The 13,788-nt window shown below is 40.5% G+C and overlaps 1 protein-coding gene across 1 annotated transcript in view; it reads right to left on the bottom strand.

Annotated features, from left to right (window-relative positions):
- Positions 1 to 13,788, bottom strand: part of mast2 (microtubule associated serine/threonine kinase 2) — a 175,065-nt gene that overhangs the window by 69,092 nt on the left and 92,185 nt on the right. The gene's annotated exons all lie outside the window — the stretch shown is intronic.

The raw sequence follows: 13,788 nt of genomic DNA, 5'->3' as shown, positions 1-13,788 counted from the left end.
CAGACGTGTCCCTGCATGACCCCAACACCCTCACCTGCTGACTGACGACCGCTCTGAAGTTCAGTTGTTCATGATCTGAACAACACAATAAAATGACCACATGTTAACTTTCCAACTCTGCCAATCCATTACACTAATCTATATTCATGAAACACAAGTGATCAATAAACTAAAAGGGGTCTGAGCTCATGCAAAGAACTCTATTCACCGTGTTGATTTTTGGAGAATTGTTCCAGAGTCTCTGACTTGCTCAGATTCTTTAGTTATGTTAACGTTGTGTTAACTGAACTTTGCCTTTTTTAGAGGTAAATAGCTTGACAGCAGCCACTGAGATGGTTCAGCTGAAACAAAAGCCAGAGGAAGAGGATGAAGAAATGCACACTGAAAGTGATTCCTATAACCCTCTAAACATTTACATAAATTTTCAACCTTTTCCATTTTTGAAAATATTTCATTTTAAAATAAAAGAAATGTCTTTAAAATGAACAGCAGCTTGAACATATTTTGTTCTGTTTGATTACAAATTAAAAACACAAGTTTGAGGAGGGTGGGGGGGGGGGATGGGGGGGTTATCACACACTCACACACCATGATCACAGAATAGCTCTGTTTATCAACACTCACACAACACATCCAGCAGCATTTATCCAAGAACCAGGCCTTCAGGACCTCAGAGCGACATGAGTGTGTCTGCAAAATGACTGTGTCTAACTAATCTATATATACAGTGTGTGCATGTGTTTGTGTGTTTTTAGCTGTTCCACCCAGGGGCCCGATCATAATAACATGTTTTAGTCGAGTTAAAAACATGCAATTAACAGGAGGATTCAGGGAAGCCGAGCTCCACCGGAGACAATTAGAGAAGCAGCAGCAGCCGGCAGCCAGAATTCATTATCAACACTGTGAATATTGATGAGGAAACAGTGACAACAAAGAGACTCCACAATGACACACACACACACACACACACACACACACACACACACACACACACACACACACACACACACACACACACACACACACACACACACACACACACACACACACACACACACACAGAATGTCGACACAAAATACAAGGTAAACACACACTAATGAAAAACATGGATGTTCAGTGTGTAAATTGTCCAGTACATGAGCAGGGCAGTGATGTGTTCTTAAAGGGAAGTTCCAGTCTGAAACGCATCACATATCATTAAAATGTGTCTCTCAAACAAGATAACAGTAATCACTCTGACACAAAGCCACTGAGTTGTATAATCAGCTCATGATGATGAACTGACCCTGTGCGCCCTTTTTGGAAAACACAGTTTAAGAAATGAATCTGAGCAGCACTGAACAATGACGAGCTTTGTCGGGATGAATTAACACAGAGTCCCACACACAGCAGCGCAATAGGTGCATATTTTTAGAAAAGGTAAGAGACTTGAGAGAGTGATTGGTGGATGGAATCTGCATTCATTATCGTAAGATGTATTAACCTCTCAGTGGGCTGGTACAGAACGGAGCAACAGCTAAATATCCTAGTTAAGCTGGACCGTTGATAACGAGGTTAAACAAGTGAATAATCTGGGAGTGAATGTGTCTTATTACCACTGGCGCCACAGCTTTATGAGAAAATGAATGCTGATTTGTTGCTTAAATCGACTTTGATCAATGTTTTCTGACTGAGGAAATTCAATGTATGTATTTATTTATTAACTTATGCTAATAAAATATTCAATTTTACATTCATACGGAATAATTGAATCTACCGTCACACAGATAAAAAACATATTTTGCATCCTATGTGAAACACACAGCACACAGCTATTAGTTCATATACTTCGGTATGAATGTGCCAAAAGGCAAAGTTCAGTGTCATGTAGTTGCAAACAATTAAATTCCAGTTGCTAAACCCCTTTAATTGGCTTTTAAAGACAGTAAAAAACAATAAATTGTTTTCTAATAGCTCACATGGTAAATTCAGCAAAATAGCACTAATTCCATTACTACTATTTTTTATTGCTATACTGCTTATTTGTTAAATTGCATTTAGGTATTAGTTATTTCTCAGAAAACGAACAAAAGGAAATAACAACTGTATGATAGCTACTGTATATATATCCCACCACCTAAAAAAAATATACATATATAAGTAAAATTAGGAAAATAGATAAGTAAATGGAAATAAAAATATATACTGTATATATAAATATAAAAATGAATAATTAAAAAATGAAAAGAAAAACCAATGGTGACTAAAATAAAAGAAAGGTTTAGCTCATTTTAAAACATATAGTTCTTATTTCTTTCTCCTCTCTTTCTATTATTAATATTTTTGAATAATATTCATTTCCTGGATCCTCTTCCATCTCATATCAAATAGTTTACTACTACATTACTACCAGACTTCAAAAATAAAGACACGCCTCTATCACAAGCCACAGTACCCAAAATATCGACCGTCAGAGACCCCTAAAACCCCCTGTCCTGTGCATGATGAACTACGTCCATAACGGAGAGTCACGTGAGAGCGCCACAGAGTGAAGAGGTAGCAGTGGAGTGAAATACAGCCTCTAACAGCAGCATGAAGCCGCTCTAAGTGAACGAGCTAATTGTCTGGTGGTGTTCTGAGGACACGAGCAGCGTCCTAATGAAAGCTCTGCCGCCGGTTAACGGCCGCCAGGAGAGGCTCCGAGCCTCAGAGAGAGGCCCGCTGGGACCAGAAAGGCTCTAATAGAGGGGTGTGTGTGTACATATGTCTGTCTTTCACTGTGTGAGTGTGTGTGTGTGTGTGTGTGTGTGTGTGTGTGTGTGTATTTGGGGGTAAAAATGCACAAGGGTGAGTTTGTTTGTGTCCCAGAATAACACACTTTAGTATCAAAGAGCATTATATTTCACCTGGGCCACACACTGACACATTAACACAACTAATCTTCATTAGGCTAGTATGTATGTGTGTGTGTGTGTGTGTGTGTGTGTGTGTGTGTGTGTGTGTGTGTGTGTGTCACCAGGGGATGACATCCATTTGGTTTGGCTTTTAATCTTCTAAATGAGCAGATATAACTCTTGCTACACTAATGCCACTAACAGCCAATTATTGTGTGTGTTCATTCAGTGAGTGTGTGTGTGTGTGTGTGTGTGTGTGAAGACCAGTCATTATATATATATATATATATGTGTGTGTGTGTGTGTGTATTCCATCATTAACATGAGTGAGTGCAGAGACAGTGGCACTTTAAACCTGTCAGGTGACCTAATGTAGGAGGATGAGGATGGGCAGGATGAAGGCAGACTCTGGACACTGACCAAGTTAATGTGGAAAACAAACTACTTAATTCAGTTTTAGAGAAACAACACGAGCTGCCTCATCTCATTTTCTGCTCTCTAACTCTTTGGTTTCTTTGCTCCAGTCTTTAGACACTCAAAGGTTCTGTTGGTTTTTCAGAGAACCAAACAATATAAGACTCCTTCACGTCATCATTACATGCTTTTTTTCCAGTGATGGAGGACAGCAGTTGCAGCCAGTCTTAGTATACACGGTACATAAGTTGATCTTTTAGTATTTTATCATTTTTTCTTTATCTTTCTTTTCCTGTCTTTGGTGTTTCCTCTTTGCAGGTTTATGAGATTCATGAGAGCATTTCATCACTTCCTGATATGAATGTAGTTTTGTATGAAAGTGCTACACAAATGAAGTCTGACTGATTAATTGATTGATTTTATTGTCTGCAATGTTGAAGATTGTAAAATGAAACCAGGCGTCAGTCACTTGAAGCTAAAACAATTAGGTGATGTACAGAAATATATAATATCAGCAATCCTGAAATATTAATTCATTATTTAGTATTCTTAATAGAGTAAAAATGCTAAAATATTAAAAAAAATTATAAGAATCTACTGCTTTTCTCTGGTTCTTGCCACCATAATATGAGCTATTAAAGGTTTTATGACTTTATTCTTTAGGAACTTGACAAACAATTTATATATAATATAATATATATATAATAATACATATAATAGTACATAAACTAAATGAATAAATAAAAACATGGTAATCAATTAAAAAAAACAAACTGATTTGCAGCTCTACTACTGTCACTCTTATCAACAAAATAATATCACAATAACTATCACATGACATTCATTTGGCAGGTGTTTATGACTTTATCAACTTAGCCATAAGGAGGTGATCAGCTTATACAGACCAGGTGTTTATTCTAGTTGTCATTAATGTGTTGTGGTTTGTTTTTCTTTCACTCTTACGTCCATCTCTTTCCACCTCCTGTTTCTCAACAGCTGCACTTTCCACTCATCAGATCGCCACACACACACACACACACACACACACAGACACACACAGACACACAGACACACAGACACACACACACACACACACACACACACACACACACACACACACACACACACACACACACACACACACACACACACACACACACACACACACACACACACACTTCCTGTCAAACTGCAGGATGTCTCACATGCAGCTGTGGGGTCTATCGAATGGACAAACCAGAAGCTACTCAGAAGTGTACAATTATATCCTGGCAGCATGTCAGTGCCCGTCCCCTCCACAGCACAGACAACCTGCTAATTAGTTTCAGCTACATATAACATCACACACACACACACACACGCACACACGCACACACACACCTGAAAGGAGCTAATCTGGCCTCATCAGCTAGTCTATCATGAGTTCCAGTGGGACAACGCTTCCTCCAGCGAGATGCTAACGTCGCTATCAGCGCCGGCAGAGAAAACAAACTAATCCTAATTGGAATTTACACATTCAAATGAAAATCTGCAACGCCTCAGTGGAGGGGTTTTATCTGCAGATAATACAGAGAGGGAGTGGCTGGGTGGAGGTGTGTAGTGTGTGTGTGTGTGTGTGTGTGTGTGTGTGTGTGTGTGTGTGTGTGTGTGTGTGTGTGTGTGTGTGTGTGTGTGTGTATGCGTGTGTGTGAGTGAGAGAGGGAGAAAGAGAGAGAGAGAGAGATTGGCAGGTGGATTTGAAACAAGCTTCTCTACAACAATTAAAACAAAGCACTGTCTGGTGTCTGTTTCAACATGCTGAGCTGAACTGATCCCCACTGGGACTGTGTATTCAGCATCCAGAGAATGTGTAAGTGTGTGTGTGTGTGTGTGTGTGTGTGTGTGTGTGTGTGTGTGTGTGTGTGTGTGAATGAGTGAATGAGTGAATGAGTGAGAGAGCGAGAGAGAGAGAGAGAAAGAGAGAGAGAGAGAGAGAGAGAGAGAGAGAGAGAGAGAGAGAGAGAGAGAGAGAACTGTCACTTGGAGATGCAAAACATATAAAAGCCTACCAATATCCAATAACAGCTCAAAACATACTTCATCAGCCCGGCTTTTGATAACATTTATTTTATTGGAATTATGTTCTATATTTTATTTTATTCTATTTTATCTTTTTCTTTTATTATTGTACTTTACTGTAGTTTTTCTTCTCTTTTGTTATTACTTTTCTCATGTTTTCCTTTTATTATACCTTTTTAAATCTGTTGTATCTCATCGTCAGCTTTCTTACTTGATTCGTCCTTTTTCTTGTTAGCTCATCAGTCTGTGAAGCACTTTGAACTGCACTAACCTGTATGAAAAGTAAAAATAAAGTTTGATTGATTGATTGATTGATTAATTGATCGAATGATTGATGACTGGAGTTAAGTGGATAAAACTTTGTATACAACTTGTCTTCTGAGAACTTGTGTTGCTCCATGTTTCTGTGTCTGCAGAGCTGTTTTTGAGTAAAACTGTTATAACCACTAGAGGTGGCCAAAACTACAAAAACAAAGTCCATATTCTGCAAAAATTTAATTTCCTCAAAGCTCTAACAGGAAAGGAAATGTGTTATATGAAGCAGAAATCACATTGGGTGTGAAAACTGATGTGAGCAGGTGTAAAATAACTCATCTCATATGGATTTAATAAAAATTAAAATGAGTCTAATAAGATGACTCGATTAGATGAGTGTCTCTGCCTGCAGGCAGTGAGCTCAGGCCTGGTGTTAATGACAACTTGCTCTAATGGCCTGATGGGAATTGACCTCCCTCTCCTCCCGCCAGCAAACACGGGCTGAGATCTGATGCACTTGAGCGTCTCATTTTACACAACAGAACAAACACAAACACAAACACACACACAAACATGTGCACCAGCCTGCAGTTTGGAGAAAAGTGGTTTTGAAAAAGGAGGTGAAGCCACGGCGGTGTGATGTGCGTGACCCAGATTCCAGCTCTCAGACTCAGACACTGACTACTGCAGCAGACGTGTCTGCTTTTATGAATCTACAAAGGCAGCAGGGCTGTGTGTGCAGAAACAAAGTGATCTATACATATGGAGAGGAATGAAGTTGTTTTCCTTCCCTTTGTCTCTCTCTCTCTCTCTTTCTCTCTGTCTCTCCCTCCCCCTCTCTTCATCCCTCTGGACTGCCCTCCCTCGCTCCTGCACTCTCAGTTCATTATCAGGAGAAGAGACGAGCTGGCTGCACCGCTCCGCCCGTCATCCCTCCTTCATTCAGCTGAAAACTGCTTCAATTTGCACCTTTCTACTGTAAACCCCCTCTTGTCTGTCTGTCTATCAGCCTATAGTACCGCCGGCCTCAGAGCTGGAACTGACAAAGACAACGCAAGGCTGAGTGGATTCACACCAACATCAACCCAAACATGGAGGAAATAAACAGTCTGACAGAACAAGCTGAAACTAATAAAAAAAACAACAAAACAACTCTTCCACAATATCACGTTTTTACTGTCTGAGTGTCTCAGGCTTTCCCTTTATTATAATAAAGGCAAACCACCTCACTAACATCAACAGTAAACCTACAGCATCACCATCATCATCTTTTAAGTTATTTCCACATCCAGCAGTTACAGAGAAACATGATGATTCATGATGACTCGAAGGCTACACTACTACATTTTCGTTTTAAAACGCATCTGTTCTCCTACGTTTCCTGTTCCCGTCCACGCGACTCCACAACGACAACAGTTTTTGAGCCCTGAAAACAGAGAGTTTAAAAACGCTGCTGGACCTGTTTTACTTTGAAAACTCTGAGATTGTGTTGCAGTCTGGACAGGCGAAAACTGAGACCTTTGGAAACGATGACATAGACACCCAAGGTCACTCCCTGATTGGAATACAACACTATAATAAATTACAAGGGGTGCTGTAACTTGTTGTCTTTGCTAGCAGCTGTTGTTCAGTTAAATTCTGCATTCTGCAATTCTACAACTGTCTTTGCTGTTCCTCGTTCGTAGTACTTTGTGGAACTAATGAATTGCAGAGAAGACAATCTACTTCTTGTTTACACCGGCTTGCGCATGCTCAGTGTACATCAGTGCTCATGTATGTTTGTGTTTTCAGGTGTTTTCACGCCGTTTTAAAATGAAAACGTAGAAGTGTGGACGTAGCCTATGTTCATTGTTCCCTCTCTTTTGTCTCTGTGTTTGGTCTCCACCAGCTCCTGAGGGAAATATCTGACTAGGTCTGTCTGCTGTGTGCTGCTCAGCAGATAGTGGGCAGCTTTTGACAGCTGTTTGTCTGAAAAAATCTGTCTGCAGCAGCTGAAAACGACTCTATGAGCAGAGAGTGACCCAGAACATTGTCACATTGTTTTCACATTTTCATTTTGTATATTGTTAAAATAAATATATCATTATCATTACAGCCACTTTAACATTAAGGGACAACGAGCAGAGGCGCTGCATCACATGGTAAAGGCTCAGCTCCGCAGGTGACGCTGACTGATCGATCACTTTGTACATTTGGTGTGCGGTAACCAATCAAAGCTCCATGTCCGATGGCGGGGAAAAATGGTCCAAGCTTCTGAAACTTGGTAAAAGGGAGTGAAAATATTTCACAGTTAGAGTTGGAGGTGAGAAAATACCTATTACTCATGGAGAAGCGCAGCAGCAGCCCTTTGTTGGTGGCTGCTGGTCTAGAGGTCTAGGGTTGAGTGTCTTGCTCAAGGGTGGAAAAAGAACTGATCATTCCCTTCTTCTCCATTTCCAGACACTTCCTCTGACTGTGGATTGATGAATCTCTAAGTTCTTTGCTCTCTTTCAGCAAGTTGTTTCACACCAGATCGAAAATATTTGAGTGTTTTTATCAGTGTCTCTAACCGACATCTCCAGTCTGGTTTCATACACTGGACTCCAGGTCTGATAACTCCAACTCTAGGTAGCTTCTGTTGATGTCATTAGCTGTGTGTTATTAATTAAAATAGACTGTGTTTGTTCATAATTAAGACCTGATTTGAAGGCAAATTTATACATAAACTGAGAGATTTCCACAGCGTTGACTAACTGACTTTTTCTTGCCACTTTAAACTTTGCAAATAATTTTCAGATTTTCATAAAAAATAACAGCAAAGAGAAGAAGAAGAGATGGAGCAAAAAATATGATGAAATTCTGAAGCAACAGAGCGGAGAAAAAAAAAAAATCAGAGGGATTAGATGAAAACTTCCTGTAATGGGATTAATCACACTGGCAGAAAATGAGAGTGAACAGTGGAGGAAGAGGAGGAGAAAGACTAATAATTAGGATGCGAGAGGAGAGAGAGAAAGTGAGACAAAGAGGAGTTTGATAGACAGTTAAAGAGGGAGATGATTCCCTGGAGGCAAAGCAGCGAGGAGAAAGAGTGACATGTGATCCGTCTGGATGTGAGCGCGCTTTCATTGCCTCGCCCTCATGCTCCAAACCCTCTCCTCCCCCGCTGCGCTCACAGACAACCCCACTCACAGCTCATCCTCATTGTTAGAGCTGATCTGCTTACGGCGGGCGAGGGTTCAGTGACGGGTGGGTACCCTCGAAAATTATAGATGAGGGGTGAGGGGGTGGGGGTGGGGGGATACAGAGGGAGCAGAAGTATCCGGGTTGGAGGAGGAGCAAACATCGCTCAACACTCGGGAGCGGGCGGCCACCGAGGACTTCAGTAATTATCATCATCAGTTGGACTAAACGCTCTGATTTTTGTTCGCTCACATATGGGAGTAAAATTCCAATTAACATTTTCTCCGGTTGCTACAGAGGAACTGGAACCCAACTGCCTGATGGGAGTTTGGTTTCTGTCTTTGCTTCTGGAGTTGATGCGCTCATCGTACCGAATCGTCTCAGTGCTCACATGAAGAGGAAATGATCCCTGCAAGAAAAAATCATTTCATTTCAGTGGAGCTGCCATGATAAACTGAGCTTTCGAGTAAAGGTCAACTTTATCAAATTTGTGCTGTTTAGCATTTTCAAGCTGTGTTGACAGCGCTGACCTTTGAGGAAGTTGCATCAATGCATCAAGTGTCGCCCCATGATTTATAAAAAAAATATTATCTAATGTCTCTTAAGGGCCCTATTTTAAATCTGAACTTGTTTACTACAATATTGTCAAATTTATCCCGTATGTTTACAACTGTGAGAGCTAAGTATCATGTTTGTATTTCCACTGTGGTTTTGTGCAAACGTTTTCGAAAAGTCGGCAAAACACAATTACGCACAATACACAATACAAACACTGTATTAGTCTATATTATATATAATATATATACTTTTATTATAAAACTACCTGCAGAAAACATGTTGTGTTGCTTCATCTGGATCTGAAAAACCTGAGATAGCAGCAGATCTAGAGGCCAGAAGTTCAGAGGCAGCCACCGTGAGCAGCAGTGGAGATTTAAGTCATTAGTTGGTAAATGCTGCACTGTGATATTTACCCTAACAGTGATGAGTCTACAGTGCAGGGAAACCAAAACTAGGAGGCTAAAAGGCTCTGGAGAGCTGCATCACATGTAAACATTTGATTCATTGTTAATATGAAAAAAAATATCTATTAGTTCTTAGTAGATCTTAGTTTTATTTGTAATAGTCGCTGTTTCTCTTGTGATGAGACAGCAAATGTAACAGGTTGAGAAATGGCAGTTGTAGACAATTTTGTCAAAGAATGACGCAATTGTTTTGTTGTAAGCAATTTTGCACTAAAGACATTAAATGAAAAAGCAGAAAACACCAACGCGGCGAGTGTAAAATGTCAGTGCGGAGCCTCGTGGCTTCTCTGACATCAAAGGAGCAGATAGATTTTTTTTTTGCTCTCTATATCAAATAAATAACTGCTGCTCTCAAACAGGCTGTAGGTGCTGTTTGTTGTTGTTCAGCATAAAGGGCAACAAAAGAAGCTGTCCAGAGGCAATAGCATTGAAGCTGTGTGTGTGTCTGCGTGTGTGTGTGTGTGTGTGTGTGTGTGTGAAGGGCAAGGACGGGGTGGCGTCTAGACATTCAATTTCACACTCTTTGAAGTTTGCTGCCCGCTGGCCAAATGCAGCCATGTGGATGAACTCAAACATGAAGAGACAACAAGGAGGAAGAAAAGAGGGAGGAGGGAAGAGGAGGGAGGTTACACTTTCCTTTTCCTGCTTTTCTTCCTTAATTTTATGAGCAAAGACGTTTTTTCATTTCCCCTGTGATATCAGTACAGCTGGTAGCACAGTGGGGAGTCCAGATCATGCTTTGGTTACAGTATGTGTATGTTTAGGTAGATAGGTGTGTGAGTGTGTGTATGTTCATCTTTGTGTTTGTAGAATTTTGCTTCATGTCAGTTGTTATCAGCTGGATAAGTGGGACTTTTTTTTTTTTATAGTTATTCAATGATATTTAGGCAGACGATATCCAAAATGTAATATCTCCATACAGACCAGGCCAAATATCTTGAAATATGATACTTTCACAGTATTATATTTTTGTACTTTATGTTTCATCAGGTATAAGCAATGTTGCCACTAAACAGCGGTTCAATGTTTTATTTGAGGGTCGGACTCTGCAGCAGAGCAGATTGCGCAAAACTGCAAAAAAACTGCAAAAAAACTGCAAAAAAAACCAAAATCTTTTTGATATTATGAAAATTATGACTTATGGCAGGAAATATCATGATTCAATATTATCGAAAGTCAGCTAAAGCCTAATTATAATACTACTGATTACAAATTTTTCCCTTCTTTGATTTAGAGGAAAAATTAAACAAAGAAAATGTGCTGAAACAAAAGTATAGAGCTGTTCAGGATAGATAAAAGAATCGTTGCAAATATATTTATTTTAATCCAACTAGAGAGTAAAAACTCAAGTAATGGCATTAAAATGTGCACAATGGCCCAGTGGTTAAGACAAACTGTACATATAGTTATATTATAACTGCTACATTTCCAGTTTGATTGCAGCTGCTGAATTTTTATACCTCTCACTCTGCTCCAATCCTATCACATACATCTTTCTTTGTCAGTGTTGTTATAAACTTCAGGTTTTCCACAATCAACTACAGTCATTCATTTGTCTTTACCTGACAGAAATGATCCCAGACAGTTTCATGTACTGACATTTTCAGATTTTAAATTTGGGGAAGAAGGACACTGGTATCAGATCAGTCCTCAGTATCTGATAAGTCCGTCTCTCAGTTATATTTAGACGACGCTGTCAGTTGTAACGTATGTGTCGATGTACGTGAAGGCCTCTGCGACTGACTGGCTGAAGTGCCGCTGTGAAGTGCTTCTATGGTTATGGGTCACTCTCTCAGCTTCATCTCACTCTCTTCAGAGGATGAGCTCATATGATTCTCTGAGCGGTCGCCGTGGCTACCGGATGAGCTCATAGCTCGCCTATAATTGGCTAATCCAGGCCTGCTGGCGGGAGACACAGAGTGAGATGTGTGACTTAAACAAAAGCAGGAAAGAAGAAGAAAATTGTAAAAGAAACTAAAGCTGCAGCAGAGGGGAGAGAGAGTCTGAGTTCAGGAGCTTGTAGATGTGGGACAGAAAACAAACAACAGAACCTCTGTTCCTACTCTCCTTCTCTCTCTCTCACTCCATCCAAATATCTATCCATGCATCCCTCTCTTTTTCTAGAACAAACAACAAGAGACGCAGCCAGCAGCCAAAGTCCAGCTAAGCGCTCTGAGCTGCGTTTAACCTGCTCTTAGGGCTGAATGTGGCTTTACAGTATCTGCTAGCTCAACTGCTAAGGGCGTCTAGTGATCATTTTTATGTATCTCTTTTATTAATGAATCTGTCTGTAAAAAGTTTAAGTGAAAGTCCAAAATGGCAAAGATATTGAATTAATGAGAATAAAAAGCAGAAAAATGCAATAAATCCTCACAATTAAGAAGCTGAAATTTATATTTTGCTTCATAAACAGCAATAAATCCATTGTCTAAATTATATTTAAATTGATTAGGACTTTGTATAGTTTCCCAATGCGGTTTGCATTCAGCAATAGGCCAGAGAAATCCCTTGTTGCATTGTTCTCTCTGGCAGTGATGTTCAGGGTGAAGGGATTCGCCTGCCTTCTGGTGTCAGTGAAAGTAACACTGAATGGGACTGATGACTGTTGGCCTCATTCAGACACAGTGTACCAGCTAAGCCCATCTGCCTCAGTTTATTACTCTTCACAGCTGCCTCAGCGTCCTCTAAGTGTCAGTGGCAGAGATGTCAAAGTTACAGTAACAGGAAGAGTTTGCTGGTTTTGTTGTGCAAGTCTTTGTTGGTACAGAAGATTCAGGTTCAGGTCTAGACCAGGATCTGCTGCTCTTTGTTTCTGTCTGCATCACACCAGGAAGAATGATGATGATGATAAACAGTAGAAAGAACGTGACAGTTTTGAGAAAACGGGTTTGACAGCGCCACAAACTTCCACCCATTCTCATTCCCCTGCCGCCCATGCTCACACACATCCTAGCATTCAGCGTTACGTCCTGACAATGAGCCTCTGTGTGGTGCCACAGCTCCTGTATCCACCCACACTGGAAAAGACCGACACGTCCGATTATGTTCTGTCAATGAGAAACTTCAAGATCAGATATCTAAGTCAGTAAATGTTTCCCCGGAAGACGAGCTCCTGGTGTCACTCCAGCTGCATCAGCTGCAAGATCTTTCATCCTGATTGGCCAAAAGCACTGGCTCTTCCCACAACCCATCCCCCAGGGGACGAAGCAGGGGTACATCTGCTGAGCTGACGCAATGCGCCATGGGTAATTAATTACCAGATTGTGGTGCATTCCTAAACAGAGAGTTTACATAAACAACTGTGGGAAGATAAAAACTTTGTGAGAGAAACTTTTCATGGAGGTGAAAACGAGAGAAGAATTATTCCAGTTCAGGCTGCGGAGCTGACGTTCAGAGGATCAAACACCTATTAAACACTGGATCAATAATGCTGTATGACCAACAAGTTCTATGCCACAGTGCCGAGGTTCAGTCTCACTGTGGCTACAGAGTTGTGTAGTTGTGTGAACACTAAAAGACTTCACGGTTCTCTGAACATAAAATAGGCGAGGAACACAAGTTCACCTGAAATAATAACCGCAAAGGTTTAAGACTTATAGAACCACGTAGAAACAGCAGAGGTGATATATTAAATGCAAATGGACTGCACTTACATAGCACTTTTCTACTCTTATCGAACACTTAAAGTGCTTTACAATACTTGGCACATTCATCCATTCAGTCACACACTCATACATCATATCCATACACTGGGGGAACAGCCATCAGGTGAAATGACACTTCGACATGTGGACTGGAGGAACCGGGGACTGAACCACTGACCTCCTGATTAGTGGATGATCTGCTCTACCTCCTGGGCCTTTGTGGCCCCAGCAAAGCTAAAATATCTAAGCAGTAAGCCAACCTTTTGCAGTCACATAGTGACTACATTGACCAACAAACAAGGTGTTGGTGTTATTTTGACAAAGTTCTTGCATTACTGCTTGTGTATAGATAATATTTAAAG

Source organism: Seriola dumerili, unplaced genomic scaffold (genome assembly GCF_002260705.1).
Source record: "Seriola dumerili isolate Sdu_G_001 unplaced genomic scaffold, Sdu_1.0 BDQW01000189.1, whole genome shotgun sequence".
NCBI lineage: Eukaryota > Metazoa > Chordata > Actinopteri > Carangiformes > Carangidae > Seriola > Seriola dumerili.
This window is presented reverse-complemented; position numbering and strand designations above follow the sequence as displayed.